Below are 14,834 nucleotides of genomic sequence, written 5' to 3'. Positions count from 1 at the left end.
CTGGAAGTAATCAGATAGGGAGGCAACAGAGTACCCAGTTAGGTTTCTCTATTTGGCACCAAGGCAGCAAATTCCACCATGGTGTAGTTCAGGTAGAAGCCTCCAAATTAGTGAATGTTCTGGACTCCTTGATCTGGTTTTCTAATGCAAGAAACGTAATTTTGTGGTGAGGAAAAAGGCAGCTCCTTGTCCATCTCAGAGGCGTTGGCATGCAAGGGAGTCAGCCTGAAGCTACTGAGCAGAGGCAGCACAAGCACTAACTACTAACTCAATAAGTCAGGCTGTCTCTCAAACTGTGAAGCAATCAGAAAACTAGGGACCAATCTAGGTGTACTCAGGGAGTGAAAGAAAGGAAAAAAAAAAATCTGGGGACACAATTCTGTAGGTCACAGGGGTCCATTATTTTTGCTGCTAGCAGAACAACTTCTTTGCTAAAATGGCAGCAAGCCAAGGGCTTTTCTTCAGTCTTCCCTTACATTTTAAAGTCCTTTGTTGCAGAAGAAAGAATAAAAATGCAAAGCTGTTTCATGCTTAATAGAGGGCCTTTAATGACATTCAAAAACTAGAATTCACAAAACAAACCCAAAGATCACCAGTTGAACATCAGGACAGGTAATGAGAACTTGCTTTAGTATCTCAACAAAAAAAACCAAACAACTGTTTTTTTTTTCTTCTTTTCAGTTCTCAAGTTTCTTGGGTAAAGGAGTTGCAAATTTGTGAGACTTGACCTGATCTAACATGTTCCTGTCATTAGAGGTCAGCTGTGCACTCATACTGGCAGATGTATGCAATGGCACACCATTGCAATGCTAATACATGCATACCATTTTCAAGTTGTTCTTGTTCAAATTTCATACAGTGAATCCAAGCAAGCAGTATCTAAGTTCTGAGTTATAGTCCATTTTTATCATGGTAGTGGGTTTTAAATTGATTTTCAAAGTAGTGACCAGTTTCCAGTCATATAAACCCTAGTTACTAACTCCACCAATGGCCCTTGAATTGCTATTAATTTCATGCACTTACAGAATTTGCAATGCTTACAGTTTGATTAAAAACTTGAAATGCTGACATTTTAGGAATACTACTTAAAGGGGTCATATAATTAGAATTTCATCTAACGAATTTTAATTTGGAGATGGCCTTGCAAATTTGGATGTTAGAAATAATTCACAATTGGATTTCTCATTTAGAAACTTCCTTAGCTATAAAAAGTGAGCTATTAAAAAAATTATTTAAAATTTATTCTGAAGTACCATTTCATGGCAAAGGGAATTAAAAAAAAAAAAAAGGAAATCAGGAGGCATTAAGAAATTCTGATTTCTTGAGAGAGTTTCAGGAATTTATTCATAGGATTTTCTGACCAAGCTTTATGTAATAGCAAAGACTTGATGACCAATTAAATCCTTTTTTATTCTCTGTAGAAGTGTAATTTGGCCAGAAGCCTTAAGCCGGAAGCCTTCAACAGTCTAATCTCAGTCTTAACAAACTGAAGCTATAGTTGTGTCCAGATTGTAGCTCTTTCTAACTGAATCAGTAGGCAAAGGAACATAGTCACTATAAATATTTGGAATTTTCATCCAAAGACTTGCAGCACTTTCTCAGAGAAGGCAACTACAGCTAAATGGCTCATGCTACTAGGTGATATCATTAAGCCCATTAACAAATCTGCCATGGCAGACAACAAGTCACCTGATTAGCACAGGAGACACCTTGTTCATACTGGATATTTCTCTGGAAGCAGATGTCCTTTCATCAGCACATTGCATACAGGCAACAGAGGTCCTGTTGCATCCTTCTGCTTGTTCGTCTGAGTGGTGGTAATCAGTTAATTAGCCTTGGAAACCTCTGTCTTTCACAATGATTATCAGTTAAGGGCAGTTGGGGGTGAGTGGCTGTCACTGCTGTCACGTAAGGACAGTTCTAGAAAGGCTGCTTACAGGAATATGAAAAAGTGCTGAGGGGCAGGGAATTTGACTGGATAATTATCAGTTAGATTGAAAAAAAAAATTAAAGTAATCTCCCTTGATGCTCAGGGAGAACACCATTTCTTTTGATAGTGTTGTTCCAAACAGCACACAGATGTTTCCTTTTTCCCTAAAAACAGAATTAACAGGGACAATGGTTTTCTGAATAATAATATAAAGTTAACTGATGTTAAAGGTGCTTCTCTGAACAGTTGATGCATTTCTGAGGCAGACAGTATGCAGCATGAGAGATTGCTTAGAACAAGATCTCTGAAATCAAACTATTAACTTGGTGAGCAAAAAAAAAAAAAAAAAAGTGGGCTTCTTTTCTACTACGTGCTCTGACTCCAAATCTGAAAGAAGAAACATAGCTCGAACCAGCCTGGCTACATCAAAGGTTCTCCAAGTTCTGCCCTCCAGACAAATTGGTCCAGACTACACTGCTAACTCACAGTGGCAAACAGATTGGATGCAGGCAGTTTGAAAAGTTCTTTGCTTCAAGCACATATTGAGATTACTGTTCTCCCCCAGACTTGTGCAGCCTCATACTGCACAGTTTCCTACCTTTTCTCAGCTTTCACACGGCTTCACATCATGATTTCAGATTAACTGACACACGGGATGGATGAGACACAGCAAAACTGTCCCCTGAAATTACAGAGATGGATTACACATTTAGTGCAAGGTATTTAAGCTTGGAAGTGTTATGAAATAGGAACTATTTCTATGTTGAACTGCTATCAAGTAGATTTCGCATGGTTTTCACATCTCTCTGCTGCATTTCTGATACCACACAGTAGATGGCAGGAGCCAATAAAGAAATGTCACTGCCGTTTTTGCAAAAGGAAAGTTGATCACATTTATCTTCGTTGAGATTCTCATGTTTAATTCAAAATAATTTTACAGCAACCTTTTAATGTTTTTGGACATTCTTAATGTTCATAATATTTCTCTTGTTGTAAGGTTTATTTCTTTCTAATGTAACTTGGATTATTAAAAGATTAATCTTTCAAAATTGTGTTGATATTACAGATTTTTTGATGAGTGCTGAGATTTACAGGATAAGAGTAATAAATTACTTAACTTAAACTACACTTAAAGTTTTGGTGTGATGACATATGAAGTATTTACTTCCATGTTACTTGCATTTGATTCCATTAGTCATACTAGAAACAGCAGAAGAGAGACACATAAAGCATAAAAAAGAGAAATAAAAAACATATCAGAACTGATTATAGTTTGGCAAGCACAGTTCCAAATATTCAGTTTCAAAGTCTGAAAAACACTAAGTGAATCCCCACTTTAAAGCTTAATAAAAAATAAAATATTTTACTTTCTGGCCATCAGTCCAGATTCCTAATAAAATATTTAATGTTATTTTCAAGCCTTTGAACATCAACTGAAACATTATAGAGTGTTCTCAAGATTTCATTGATTTCTATAGGGGAGATAAGATGAAGTGTGTGCAAGTTTTAAAAAGTGATAAGCAAACTTATAACTATGAGGAACATAATGATCTATTTTCAGAATTAGTCTTGCAACCTACAGGGATCCAGTAGAGATTTATTCTGTGAATATAGTACAGTCCAGCTGGCAGTCCAGGGACTGTGCACTATGCTCAGCCCATCTCTACTACCAAGAGGAGACAAGCGAGTGTTTGACTGTGTGCACTGTTTGTCCAAAGGCCAAAATCTCAACTTGTATTTGCAGAAGCCAGGGGCTTTATGACTGAATTTCCATGGTAGGAGAGATCCTTTGATGCAGGAACATGGCCCAGCACTTACAGGCCCCATCGGTATCTGAACATGCCGTCTGTCCTTAGAGGCTGAAGGAACAGGACTGTGCTGATTTAAGATATCAGAGAACAGATGATTAAATGTGGAATCAAGCAAGGATTAATGTGAATGTTACCTTAACTGAATATGGGACTCCTGTAAAGCCATTATTTCTGGCTACCTGGCTACTATCACCACCAGGGTTATCAATTATCTCAGGTGTGACTCACATCAACTTCTGGCTAAAAGGAAGAGCTATCACCACCCCTATTTAGTGTGAACACTATCAAAGGGAGGGGATTGATTTACCTGTTACTGTAAATTTGCCAATGCAAGCCTAACTGACAAATCTGGTTTAACATGAATGAGGAATTCAAAAGAAATAATTTGTTCCTTTAAGTACAAAATTCTAAAACAGATTCCTTGACAATGTGTACACATCCTTGTAGATAAGCAATCCCTCTCAATCATACCTTCTGACTATGTGTACACCAGAGCAGTACTCAGCTGGGGCTCTTGAGCCTGGAGAAGAGAAGGCTCTGAGCAGAGCAGCCTTCCAGCAGCTGAAGAGGATCTACAGGAAGGCTGGAGAGGACTTTTTATAAGGGCAGGTAGCAAGAGGACAAGGAGAAGTGGTTTTAAACTGGAAGAGGGTAGGTTTAGACTACATATTAGGAAGAAATTCTTTACTGTAAAGGTGGTGAGACACTGGAACTGGTTGTGAGGCTGTAAATGCCCCCTCCCTGGAAGCATTCAAAGCCAGGCTGGATGGGACTTTGAGAAACTTGGTCTAGAGGGAGATTTCCCTGCCTATAGGAGGGGGTTAGAACTAGATGATCTTAAAGGTCCCTTGCAACCCAAATCGTTCTGTGATTCTATGTTTCTAAGTCTGCTAGATCCTCATTACAAGATGAAGAATCCTGGAACTCGTTGTTTTCTAAGAGGATCCCACTACTTGTTTGCTTATTTAGTTGTTCAACTGCTGAAGACAGGAATGTGTTTCATTTCCATTTCTGTGGTGTAGGAAGGTACCTGTTCTCATTCATATGCAATAAAGAAGCTGTAACATCTAGGTGAAGAGGAGCAAAAGGTCAATGTTTAGAACCATGGTCACTCATCCAAGCTTTTCAGGGGAAGGGAGGGAATTGGGCATTTTGTTTAAATCTCGTATAATAAGTTATTAGAGCCTCAATGGACTATTAGCATTATTAGCTTTAGAAAGAAAAGATATAATCTCATGGAAGAGGAGAGAATGGCCTGAGAGACAGTCAAGAACAACATCATACAGTGGAGTAGAACTGATGGCAGATCTCAAAAGTGGTATTTTGCCTTATGCTTCCATCAGGACTGCTATTCACACAGAAAGAGAACGGATAGAAGACTGACTATCTCCACTTCAGACATTTTTGTATTTCTAAACTATCATTAAAATGTCACAGCCCTGCTGCAGTCCTGTTCACTTCAGGATTTTCCCTCTTATCACAGCAGTTGGTAGGTTTGGGATCCTTGCTTTCCTTGCCATTGTGCACAATTTAACATTGCCATCAGAGGAAGATAATGACTGTATATTACAGAAAGTTTTTTGTTTTCAAGTTCATATGCCAGAGTGTAACTGAATCTGTTGGTAATTTAAATTATTCCCTTAACGTTTAGAGGTTTCACAAAGCTGTCTGCTCTTCCTTTAGCAATAATTACAGACTGTGGCAAATCAGCCCACCTTCCTCAAGGAGACTGCAAAGGCCGTATTTACAGTCAAATGTTCAGAGAAAAAGGACTGAGAATTTTTTGTTACATTTTCACACCTCAGTGCTCTGACAGGTGACCGCCCAATTTCTGAATTGAAATCTATCATCAAAATTGGTATTAATTAGTTGCGTATCAGCTCCTGGCAGAGGCCAAAAGTTAAACAGGTCTTGGAGACCAAATTTTTTCATACTGTTGCAGGAGGTCTCTGCAGATCAGGGTAAAGTTGCATTCAGCAAAGGCTGAAGAAGATTGGACACGTGGAGAGCCCTTGCCATTCTGATGGACAGAGCAGAGAGGGAGGGAGAGCAGGGTAGGCAGGTGAAGCCATGCATGTCAAGTTGAGACCCAATCTGGATTCCCTGAGAGCAGCTGAAGGAATGGCCAAGAATAATTATAGGGATGTGGGAGGTATTTGCTTAAATGTTCTCTATGCTGTGTCTTGCTCTGAATTCAGAAGACATGAGACATCCTTCTCAAACCCCAGGCAGCAGTGAGGATCCAGAAAACATTAGTTCCCTTTCTTAAGAGTCTTATGTGCTGTTTTGATGCTGTGAGACACAAACCACATGGTTGTTTCTCTACCTTTAGCAGAGAGCAAGTCCTCCCTACCTTGCAGGGAGTATGCAGAGGGGCAGCAGCTCAAAAATTCTACTCTCTACTTCAGAGACAGCCTCTTTTTCACCTGTGGGGCATACTGGAGATACCTTTTCTGTCCTTTTAAAACTCCTGAGACACTTTAGTCATTGTCTGTGGTGGGCAGACAGAGGAGAGCAGCAGAACATGAACATGGTCTGCAGAAGATACTTTTCTGCAAATTGCCTTCATAGCTACACAAGGGCAGCAAAGTGCGCCAAAGAGCTGATGTGTATATCAGGGCAAGAGAGTGTCATAGGGCATCTGAGAGATCTCAGGTCAGTAAAGGGGGTTTTTGTGTCTGTGCATGTTGTGTATTCAAGGCTATTCAGACTAAATATAGCTCATGAGCAGTTTCACATCTCTGATACAGGGAGGCATGCTGTGACACTTCTTGCCTCGTACTTACACTGTAGATAACTGGAAGAAAAAAAACCAACACAAAAACAAATTTGAGAGCTTTCAAACTGCAGCCAGCTTCAGTCTAAATGGGATAGTCTTGAAATCATTGGGATTTATGTTTAGAAATCTAACAGGGACGCTAAGTACTATATCTGGGCCTGCGACTCAGCTGTTGTCTAGTCTGGGTCCACAGCCTCTCAGTGTATTCTAAACATGTGTTTTCCTATTAAATTTATAGGAGTGTAGGGAAGATCAAGCAGTCAGTGCTTAAAAGCTTTGCATGCTGTGTGGGCAGATTGTTTTCTCTCCACCTCTAGAACCGTCCCATTTGTTTCCCAGGATTTCTTCTCCTGCACACTGCTCTCTATTCTCCCCATCAGACTGCTCATGCAAGTTGATGGTGCAGGTTTACTTTCACTTGTGTTTTATTTCCAGTTCCATGCCTTAAGTGATTTCACACAAAACTTTTAGGTGCACAGTTGTACGCCAGCAGCCTCTGTTTGCACGCTGATATGAAGCTGTGCATTAGCACCTGGATCACTTTTGGGGTTCCGGTTAGAGCAAGAAACCCTCTGTTCCTTTACAGCATTCACTTTCCACAACTTAGGCTGATGAATGCCTATCATATGAAGGGACCTCTATCAAGCCAATATTTATTTCCTGTAAGCTTAAGCCCTGATTACTTAAAAAGCCATTGCATTCTTTCCACCCTCATCAAACGTTCCTCTCATGTCAGATGAATGCATTTATTTTCACTAAAGACACAAACCTCAGCTCTGTGAGCATTTGGTTTAACAAACTGCTTCACACAGCTGTTTCTCCAATGGGCTCAATATAACTGCACACACTACAATAGACGCTGTTCCCCTTCCTCTTCCTCCACCTTGTAGCAACTTATTGAAATAGTATAGACTGTATAATCAAAATGTTATAATCACAATATAATTGTATAATCAATAGATATCAAGATGTTATAATCACAATATAATCAAGAGAATTAGGCAAAATAAACAACGATCACAAAAGAGAATAAGTGGAAGAGCTTACCCTCCAGCTGAGCTCACCAGAAGATACCAAAAGAGGGGATCTCCAGAAGAGATCCTTCCCCACTGGTAGCCAGCTCTTAAATAGGTCCAGGAGGGGTGGAACCTGGCTCCACCCCTTCTGGTAGCACAGGTGAATTGCCTTCAGCTGTGCTCCTCTGGCTGACTCAAGGCTCACCTCAGGTGATCAATCAGAGGTTCAGGCCATGACTCAGCAGTTCCCATACAATAGACCAACTTCTTGATATACATTTTTCCACTTCCTACCTCCTACTCACACAGAGATACGGGGTCATTTAATTTTTTAATGCACATATTTATGGACACATTTCCTCTCTTAATTAAGCTATTATTTTATTTTAAGGGGATGCCATCATCATAAAAATCAGCTAGCACGGGAAAAATGAAATGATTTGCTTTTCATCATTAGCAGCATTTGGTTTTTCACTCATCTTGGGGTATGCCTTCTGAAAATAGACCAGTAAGTTCACTTCTCCTTAAGACTTCAGTTTTTTATTCTTCTGTATTGAGCAAAGACACTTTGAATAGGACTCAAACACAGCTGAAAAATACTGAAAATTATACTCACATTAACTTCTCAATGAAATTATAGAGTAAGAGCTAGTACCCAAAGGCTGGTCTGTGTATTATGGATTTTACAAGATCGAAGACTTGACATTCTACCAGAACACACAGTTTTAAATTATTGCCCAAAAGTTCCTGCCAGATGCTCCTCACTATTTTGTTGTATTAGATGAAAGAAAATAAATTTGTAAAATGTATTTTAAAATTTTCTCTGACTTCTTATAAGTATCTAGGTTGTGAGATTAAGTGTCTACATGAGAAATTTCACTTCTCAGCTTTGTACTTCATTCAGAATAATATATGCATCTATTCAGGTTGCTATTGAGGTTGTTTCAGTCCAGATTGCAAATGCTGAACTTGAGATCGTAATATGGCTGTGTAGGATGGACGCATCCAGCCAAGTAAACCAAAATGACAGCAATATCTGCGACTTTTGGGATTTGACAAACAGCTCATCAAATCTCTGTTTGTGTTGAAATACAGATCTGATCTTGAGAAAAAGACAAGCATCGGCTGGTGATGCAGATATAGGTTTGATCTAAAATTAACTATGTCAGAGATAGCCTGAGAGACTGTTCTCTCAGGTCTGCTGGCTGCTCTCTGCATGCTGTGAAGGAAAAGTAATAGAGAGTTGAAGGTAAGACGAGGTGATTACATTTGAAATCTTTTCCTCCTGTTTAATTGGTTTAGCACAGCTTTTCACTTTCTTTTTTGTCTGCCCTGCAGCTGGCCTTGATGTCTTTGCAACTGAGTTGGTTCCCACCACAAGGACAGCACCACAGACCGCAGAAACTGCTCTGAGTGTTGTTCTGATAATGGAATCTAAGGAGACAAAGTAACTTGTGAAGTTTATGTGTGATTGAGCAGAAAGCAAGCACCCTGGCACTCCAATGGTTTTGTTTGTGAAAATAAAAATAACAATACCCTCGTGAAAAATAATCTAGAAATGGATTTGTCTGTGAATTTGCAGTCTTTAATTTTAGTAACAGTGACAATCTCACATGGAATGTGCACCAGTGACAGAAGTGCTGAAACACTATTTTTTTCTGGTGAGAACATATATGTTCACTTCCATGTGAGTCTACCAGAAGATTAAGCCCCGCTTATCTGATCCGTCTTCTGAGCCATATATTCATAAGCATGTTTAAGAAATTAATTTCACATCTTTACATAGAATGAAGGCTTCATAAGGTGTATTAGGAGTGTTACTGACATTGGGAAGATAGATGAAAGAGTGGTTTATCATACTGGCAAACAGCATATACAAAGATTTGCCCATGTCAGGTATACTCATACCAGTAGGATCTTCCAGAAATTCAGGACTGAGTGTTGTGAGACTAAAAATAATCAGTTGTACATTTCCTGAGATCCCTTCTGCTGTGAAATGATCTCCACTTTGAAAAGGAATTAGTAAGAACTGGTTCAAGATAGGAAATCTGGAGTATACCTACTAAGCCTGTGAGAATTCCAGTTGTTCTCAAGCTGAAGAAACTTTTCAGTTTATCATTAGCTAAAGTTATACATGTGCTGCTGTCCCCAAAGCTACAGGGACATGACTTCTCTGTGGAATATAAATAAGGGAGGAAATATGGATTTCTTCAGTAGGGTGATAAACAGATCAATACAACATGAAAGAGATATCGATGGGTATGAAATTTATGTAGTGAAGCATACTCCTTTTATAATTTCAAAATTAAGACAATTTCACACTGGAACTTACATACAGAGATTTTATTTAGCCTGCACTGAAATTTCACAATGATGGTCAGAAGAAGACAGAGATATACAGAGGAAGCTGGTACCATGTCAGCACTTTGAGGAAGAAATTAAGGTGGGCATTTTACTAAAAGAAGAAAGAGTAGTTATCTCAGCAGCACAGAGAAAGGGAGAAACTGCTGACATGCAAGCTAGCCATCCAGTAAAAGAAAGATGTAATCAAGTGAGAAGTGGTATTTTATACCACTTGGAAGGATCATTCAGATAAGATACAGGGCAGTTCAATATGATACACATATCTGCTTCCAAAAAGAATAAACAAAGATCTGATACATAGCAATGAATCCCTGCACAAATCATAGCAAAATCTGGAGAGGGGAGCTTTCTCTGAATATGACAGATAAATGTATTTATGGGAAACTGAATTATATTCTAAAGTCACAAGGCTGCCAAAACATTCCAAGAATGCTGATTTCTGACATTAAATCACAGCCTGCAAGGCAGGAAAGCCAGAGGGTTCTGGGGATGGATGAGGATCACCGATATTCAGGCAGAGCTGCAGATATGCAGTGAGATCTTCTGATGCAAGCATAGCATTTCCTTGTCAAGGTATCCTCAGAGAAGTGAGAAAGATGAAGAGAATAATATCATTGAAATAAAACAATCCAAAATTCAGATTTACTACCGTGTAGACCTGAAAGATGAATATGAGTTTTACTTTGCAAGAGACCTCCAAATACTAGATGTACACGCAAAAATGCAGGAAAAAGAAGATGGAAATCTCCTCCTGCCAGATACACCAAACCTCTTCGTACATCACACTATTGAGATAAGCTTTTCCAAGCACTGCAGAATAAAGTCTGTTTTACACTGGGTTCATTTATTTTGTACTCCTGCGTGCCCCTCAGCAATAGCCCTAATTGTTCCTGAGCTCTGTGTTTGGTCCAGAAACCAGCTGGCTCCAAGATATTTGCTGACAAACAGAATATGCAGTGGTTCAATTTCTCCTGTCTCTCCCTTGGGTTTCTCCTGCCAAGCACATGACATATAGATATATAATTATATTTGAGACATCCACCATACTTTTAATACCAATGATACCAGATCTGCTTCCTGCTTAGACAATAATTGATGGGAGATGAATTAACACACAAACAGCTTAAGGAAGGGGATGAAAACAACATTGGTTCATCCTGAATATTTTAATATCAGCCTCCGTTCCTCCTGTTAATTAAGAATGCAAAGGATTATTAGGAACATGGGGAATAGGAATTGATTCTGCAGATTCCTGACTGAAGGAAGAGAAACAATAGCCTATTTTGCAAATTCTTGGATTCTTGGAACAGACTGTAGGAACAGCAGTGAAAATGCTTACTATATAACTGCATAAGTATATGGAAAGCCATAATAAGTGCCAACAGTTTGTGTTTGGCTTTTCACATTCTTGCCAAAGATCATTTTTCACTCCAAGGACATTACTTGAAAAAGGCTGACTGTGAATGTTAAGTCTCTACAGCTACTGTTTAGAGGAACAGGCAGAGTAGGAAAGAAAGAGTTTAATACAAGCTGTTGATGCCCCGACTGTTACTCCTACAGAAATTAAGGAATTTTGTAGTGGGATGCATACATCATCCTATCACCCTTTCATAACATTCTTGACTGACCAAGAACTTGTTCCAATAAGACTTTATGCTGCTTATCTTCCAGCTACACTAAGGACTGTTGCAACTTACAGGAACTTTCAGGACACCAAATACCACGTTATTTATCATAAATTACCATTCTAGTGCCCACAAGCCATTATTCTCTCTCTCTTTTCTTTTTTTTTTTCTTTCTGACAGTTGACACAGTTTCTTTAAGAATGTTTAACTGCAGAAGGCTCTTCTGTTATTCCTGAATTACCCAAAAAATAAAAAGATCCAAGACTTACCAGATGAGTCCCCCACTAGAATAAAGGAAGTTCATGACTGGTTAATATTATACAATGGAGAGCAATCTGTTATTTAAAATTTCAGCCACTGGTAGTTTGTATTTATAAAGATCTCTGAATTCTGATTTGATGAGAACCAGTCTCAGGCAGATTTTGTAGAGATGATGTATGCACTTCTAGATGTCTTGAGGTACATCACAGAGCTAAGCCTTTTATTTCAAGAGCTGGAATTTGACATTGCAATTGTACAGGTGTTAGTAAATCATTCTCTGTCATCTCCAGAGAGAAGTAAAGATGACAGCCATCATGGAATAGGAAACAGTTGACCTTACATTATACACAATGAATGCAAACTGCACTGAAAATCAGTTAAGTGGTGCAGGGGATATTTCTCATTCTCTTCTTTTAAAAAGGAATTGTAAGTCCCTGGAAAAAAAAAGGAAGGAAGAAAAAAAAAAAAAAGAGTAGAAAAAATGAGATTTCAAACTGTATAATATCAGAAAATAGAGTAATGTACCCACATACACTGCAGAATGAAATATAAAATCAATTTGAAGCTCCCTAAGTTTGGACAGAAGGAAGAAAGGTGAAGTGACATAGCTATGGGTGTCTGGATGATAGAAAATGGGACAGAAATGAGAAATGAAGGACACCATTCCTCTCAGAGTCTGAAAATGCAATTCCTCACCCTGGGAAAATATCTACACAGCTTAAAAAGCAAAACCAACATAAATTGCAAATAGAGATCAAGTATTACTATCACGTGTTTTTGTGCTGAAAACTCTCCCTGCATGAACACTGAAGCATTCTGTTGTAGCTGGGCCTGACACTGAAATATGTCTGGGATCTGATTTTGAAAGTTTAACCCATGCTTCTTTGGTGAAATAAAGAGCAGGCATCCTCTCCTGCAAAGCAGTGTCACCTTTGCATTCCAGTGACCAGTTCAGCACAAAATCCACATACAAATAAATCAGGAAAGCCAACCCATAGGGAAAAATAATGTGAGGCAGGGCACCTGTGGAAGCTCTTGGACACTCAGGGTATCCCACGCGATGGGATCAGGGTGGCAGGGTGCCATTCTCAGAAGAGCATAGCAACTTCATAATGTCAACCCCTGATAAGAACCCACCTGAGACCAAGTAATGTCAAACTCCAAATGGCAGCGCCTCATGGTGGACCCTTCACAGTCCTGTCAGCTCTCCAATTTCATTTAGGTTATGCTGCGCTGCCACTGCATCAACCTCCGAACAACACAACCAGTTCCACTCACCTGCCCTCACAGCTCTGGTTGGAATGCATTTCCTCCACCTGACGTGCTGGGGAGTGGGGTCCTAAAGACAAAATTGCAGCAGGGCAAGCTCCCTGTGGGAAGGGTCAGACCACTGCCTCATTGAGCCTCCTGCGCTCACCTCTTCTGAAACCACTCCTTTGCTTCACAAAATTCTCAGTCTCTTCCAGAAAAGATGTGCAGAGAAAGTAGGGGCAGACTTCATTGCAGCTGCAGATGAAGTTTCATTGTTGTTTTTTCCCTCTTTGTGCTGGTGTTGAAGTAGGTCTCTTTGAAAAACACCTCAAATGAGATGCGACTGGCTGCCCCCTGCCCTACTGAGTGGCTTGAAGATTACTTCTGTGCACAGGATTTTCACTCTGCAGATAGCAAGGAAGTGTCTTTTCATTGCCTACCCTGCAACAAAGCGACTGAAATAACGCCGCTGTTCTTGCTGCCCTTGTAGCTGGTGAGTGACGTTGGATTGAAGCAGCTCTGCTCTCCTGCCTATTGAGCGTGCTGGGCCAGAATTAAATGAGCTCGGCTGGTTTGGTGTTGAGGGCTACTTTCCCATCTATGAGGAAAATAGAAGGATATTTTGAGAGACACTACACAGGTGTACTTTAATAATTCAAGCTAAGAAAGAAACTCTTTGAAGATTCAAGAGTGGGTAGGTATTTTGAAATGGACTTGGTTAGGCTATTGCAAATCTGCTGATCAAACCAGGCACAGCAAGAGAGTAGTTCCAAATAAAATGAGATTAGAAGTAGCTGCTGCTTCTTAGTAAATGAGTTTCTACAAAAAAAGTAATTGTCATCTGTTTGCTGCTGCTTTCCTACGGAGAGGAAAACATGGCAGTATTATGGTACAAAGCAAAAAAACATTTCCAGATCTAGTTGAGGGGTTGATAGCAAGCTTTGTGCAGCTGATTGGCATAGGCAAAGAAGAACATGTTCAGCGCTGTATTGGCAAAGGATATGCAATTAATGACTTACAATTCAGACTCAGCCTCCTGAGCACAATTTACTTGGCTTGCCACCTCATGCTCACGTTTTCTTCCTGAGAACCCCTTGGGTGGCCCACATTATGGCATGAGGAGGTGTTACCTGTACATTTGCCCTTGGGTTAAGCTCTCCTATCAACCTGGCTGACAGCAGCTATTTAATTATTTTGGGGAATAAATGAATTGAAGATAATCAAACAAGCTGGTAGCTGAAATGTTCTCTTCTGTTAAAAAAACATAAAAACTCGTGTGTTTCAGCACTTGTGAACATAAAGCATCTCTGAAGAACAAACACAAGTAGGTCATAACAGCATGTGAGTATTAGTTGATGGATGCTCACATCTCACAGATGTCCAGTTTTAAAAGTATCTCAAAAAGTGCAAAGTCTGCAAGGCACTGTGGAAAGTGAATTGATTTCTTGTCTCTAAAGGAAGTTCTGCCACATGGCAGCTGAGGAGCAAAATGTAGGCCCCTGCAGCTCCTCCTGTGCCTAAAGGGCGCAATCGCAACTCCCATATTCCTGTGCTGCTGATGGTGGTGTGGGCAGAGGTGGCCTTCTGCTGTAAATGCTGTGCTACCCCTCCTGTGGCCCTGCGAGAGCTGGAAGCACTGTACAATGCAATCTTCCCTCGGACTGCCCCATTCTGCCTCCCAGGCCAGGCTCAGGGAGCTGGTGATGATATCGCTGCCCAGACATTTGCTGCGTGGAGACTTTTTATACAGGAAGCATTTTGGCAGCCGCTACCACAGTCCCCTCAGGAGCAAGCTGC

The 14,834-nt window shown here is 40.0% G+C and overlaps 1 protein-coding gene across 3 annotated transcripts in view; it reads right to left on the bottom strand.

Annotated features, from left to right (window-relative positions):
• Nucleotides 1–13,082, bottom strand: part of C1QTNF4 (C1q and TNF related 4) — a 49,677-nt gene extending 36,595 nt beyond the window's left edge. For 2 of the 3 annotated variants that reach the window (XM_052694473.1, XM_052694471.1), the window contains exons 1-2: nucleotides 13,065–13,082; nucleotides 2,529–2,612 (exon numbers count right to left, since the gene is read on the bottom strand). The gene's annotated coding sequence lies outside the window, so the exon portion shown is untranslated. The remainder of the gene's footprint in view (nucleotides 1–2,528; nucleotides 2,613–13,064) is intronic. The other variant, XM_052694474.1, reaches the window with a different exon arrangement.
• Nucleotides 13,083–14,834: the final 1,752 nt, after the last annotated feature.

The sequence above is a fragment of the Tympanuchus pallidicinctus genome, unplaced genomic scaffold (assembly GCF_026119805.1).
Source record: "Tympanuchus pallidicinctus isolate F22 unplaced genomic scaffold, pur_lepc_1.0 scaffold3, whole genome shotgun sequence".
Taxonomy (NCBI): Eukaryota; Metazoa; Chordata; class Aves; order Galliformes; family Phasianidae; genus Tympanuchus; species Tympanuchus pallidicinctus.
This window is presented reverse-complemented; position numbering and strand designations above follow the sequence as displayed.